This window comes from Glycine soja, chromosome 10, assembly GCF_004193775.1.
Source record: "Glycine soja cultivar W05 chromosome 10, ASM419377v2, whole genome shotgun sequence".
NCBI classification, from domain to species: Eukaryota; Viridiplantae; Streptophyta; class Magnoliopsida; order Fabales; family Fabaceae; genus Glycine; species Glycine soja.
The window spans coordinates 36,781,106-36,784,747 of NC_041011.1; the positions used below are offsets into that span (position 1 = coordinate 36,781,106).

The following is a 3,642-nucleotide window of genomic DNA, read 5'->3' on the forward strand; positions in this document are numbered from 1 at the left end:
GATAACTCCATTAGGTTCTATCAAATTCTTTGCTGATGTTGATTTTGATATCCATGTCAATTGTCGTGCCTTTTGTTTTGCATCTCTTATGGTGAATAAATTCAGAGAAAATCAATGCATTATTAAGAATGGATCTGCCTTCAACCAAAGAAGATTGTTCATTGGATATACATTTCTGGAGGAGAGGTTTATGTCTGCTAGCTAAGGTTTTGGAGATGATCTTTTACAAGATGTTGCAATGGGAGACGAGTCTATAGTCTCTCATGGTTTTTGGATTATTTATTTTGGGGATAAGGACAATGGAATTTTTGTTTTCTTGTGGTGGCATAAAATCTTGTTCAAGCCAAGATGTAGCTACTGAAAAAAAATATCAAGGCCATAAAGATTCCAAAATCTTTTGTAGAAAGTCGGGTTTAACCCATCAGGGCTAGGGGATTGGTTAGAAAACATGGAAAAAAGGGCATCCTTAAATTCATCAATGGAGAAAGGAGCAATTAAAGAAATATTGTTAGCAGATGAGGTATAAGAAGGAATTGAGTTATACATATTATTGAAATAAACTTTTGCAATATCACAAAGATCAATATGGTTTGCAACCTCATTGCCATCTTCATGGGTTAAGGATTCTATAGAATTCATCCTTATCCTTGTTGAAGCAAATGAAGGGAAGAAATGAGAGTTGATATCACCATTCTTTAACTAGAAGTCTTTACCACATTGTTTCCAATAATGCAGAGAATTTTATAACCTAAATAGGTAATTAACATGCAGATATTTAGACTTGCATAAAAACCTCTTTCAAATTTAATTTTAATTTTAAACTATCAATAGATTTTTTTTATTTTATTAAAGAATTGTGGTAAATGCATTACATTTTACCATTTTGCCTTAATACTTGCAATTAACACACAATGTTTGCTAAGTATACTCCTACCTTCTCTTTAGGTTTTATTTATTATATTTATATCCTTTAATTTGTTAAAACATAATTTGGGACTATACTTTCTAAAACAATATACATCAATTCCAGAAAGTAATTTTAAGTAATATGTTTTAATAAAGTACATATAATTATGGAAACTATATTCTAGAAAACCATATATAAGTTCTAGAAAGTAATTTTCAAAACTATGTTTTAACACATTTAACACAAAGTTTTAGAAACTACTTTTTGGGATTTAGATATGTTATTTTGAAAAGTAATTTTGGATAGTCATCAAACATACCTTTCTTTACGAGCTACAATAATTACTAATGGTAGGACACATACTTATTTTGGTGCTAGATATTAATAAACTAATATCTTATATCTAAAATTTTCAATCAACAAAACGTGAGAAGACAACTAATGTAATTCAACAACATTGATTTGTGATTATTGTCACATAATTTTTTCTTGTGTAAAAAAAGAGTATTATGTATACAATATAATATGTGAAGTCAACCATGGATGTACATTGAAATGTAACATCACATGGAGGAAATATACAATGTCACAAATAAAGTTTATGAAAAATGTGGTATTACATAAAAAAAAAGAGGTTTAAAAAATAATGAATAAAGAGGTTCAACCTTTATAACAAAGATAGGATAAAAAAATAGGATGTAATTAGTAACAAATATGGAGCAAAAAATATGATTTAAAATTGTATACTTGGTAATAAGAAGAAAAAAAAGTGAAACGGTAGGATGCATACTTATTTTGATGCTAGATATTAATAAACTAATATCTTATATCTAAAATTTTCAATGAACAAAACATGAGAAGACAACTAATGTAATTCAACAACATTGATTTGTGATTATTGTCACACAATTTTTTCTTGTGTAAAAAAAGAGTATTATGTATACTATATAATATGTGAAGTCAACCATGGATTTACATTGAAATGTAACATCACGTGGAGGAAATATACAATGTCACAAATAAAGTTTATGAAAAATGTGGTATTACATAAAAGAAAAAGGTTTAAAAAATAATGAATAAAGAGGTTCAACCTTTATAACAAAGATAGGATAAAAAAAAATAGGATTTAAAAAGTAACAAATATGGAGCAAAAAATATGATTTAAAATTGTATACTTGGTAATAAGAAGAAAAAAAAAGTAAAACGGTGTACTTAGAAATATTGTGCAAATAGCAAGTGTATTCATTTTTTATGTAAGTAAGCTATTTATTTGACTTGGTGGCCTAATATTAGATTGGGCTTGGCCCAAATAATTTTTATTGTTTATAATTTATTATGTATATGTTTATCATAATTTATGATTTTTTTATATTTTTTTATTTTACCTTTAGACCGTGGTTACTTATAAAAGTACACTTTTGGTTTATGTATTTCGATCAACGCCGGGTTTCTGACTCTATCAGGTTCTTTCTTTCTTATTTTCTTTAGAAATTATATTTTCTTCTTCCTCATTGTTTGTTTCTAGTAGGTTCTTTCTCTAGTGCATTTTCGGAAATCATATTTCTTTCTTTTGTCATTTTTAGGTTCTTTCTGTTATTTTAAGAGAATTAATCATATCTTTTAGAAAAAAATGAAATGAGCTTATCCATTAGCTAAAATGAGTTTTCTATTAGCTAATTTGTAGATGTCATCTCATCTTTTAGAGAAGCTATATTGGTGAGCTTCTAAAAATTAACTCATGGAGAGCTTACTTTTACTTATGGAAAAGCTCATCTCATATTTTTTATTCTTATTTTCTTCTTTTAGAAGTAATTTTAAAGAAGCATACTATTCAATTTAATTCAATCACCGTGTTTCTTAATCATCATGATAAATATAATATTTTTAATTTTATATTTTGAATTTTTTAATCTTTTCGTTGTGTTTTCTCCTTGAATTTTTATTTGCAATATACGCCCATGTTGTGCTTTCGTTGGATTCTTGTTTTTGTTTCTTAATCTTTAATTATAATATTTCTTGTGAATTTCTTATTTTTTTTGGCTTTGACTCATTAATTTTCTGTCTTTATTGTAGTATACACTATTCTGATTCTTAATGTGAGCAGCTGCTATGTGTATGTCTTAAGAGACCTTAATTTTGTTGTTTATTTAGGTATTTTCCTATAGAAATTGAAATCTTAGAGCTAATCTTTTTAGGTTTTGATTTTTTTATATGCTTTGCAGTAATAATTTCATAAATAAATTCATATGTCAGACTTCAGATATTTTCAAATAGTTGAGAATAAAAATTCTATTACTTAGCAGAATTTATCATTTATTTATTTATAATTCTATTGCGGAGCAGAATTTGTAATTTATTTATTTATAACTTTGTCAGTGAGCTGAATTTATACTTTATTTATTGACAATTCTGTTACTCAGCAGAATTCATAATTTACTTATTTATTTATTCATAATGCTGTTATTTAACAGAATTATAATTTATTTATTGAAAATTATGTTATATAGCAGAATTAATTATTTATATTATTATAAAAGGGTTTGTCTTACTACCTTATTTTTAATTTTAAATGACCAATAGAATTTCTACCACTGCTTTATAATTTGAATTCTACCATTATTGATATGACTATCACGTTTAATGAATGCATTGTCTTTCATTTTTCTTTCATGTCATTTTTTCTTTATATCATATGTATAAAATTAAAATTTTATAATTATTAATTTAAATTTAAT

At 25.7% G+C, this 3,642-nt stretch overlaps 1 non-coding gene across 1 annotated transcript; it reads left to right on the top strand.

The window, feature by feature from the left end:
* The first annotated feature begins 3,120 nt into the window (after positions 1 to 3,120).
* LOC114372755 lies at positions 3,121 to 3,213 on the top strand. The gene has a single exon (XR_003658322.1). It is a non-coding gene; the product is annotated as a small nucleolar RNA R64/Z200 family (small nucleolar RNA).
* The last annotated feature ends 429 nt before the right edge of the window (positions 3,214 to 3,642 follow it).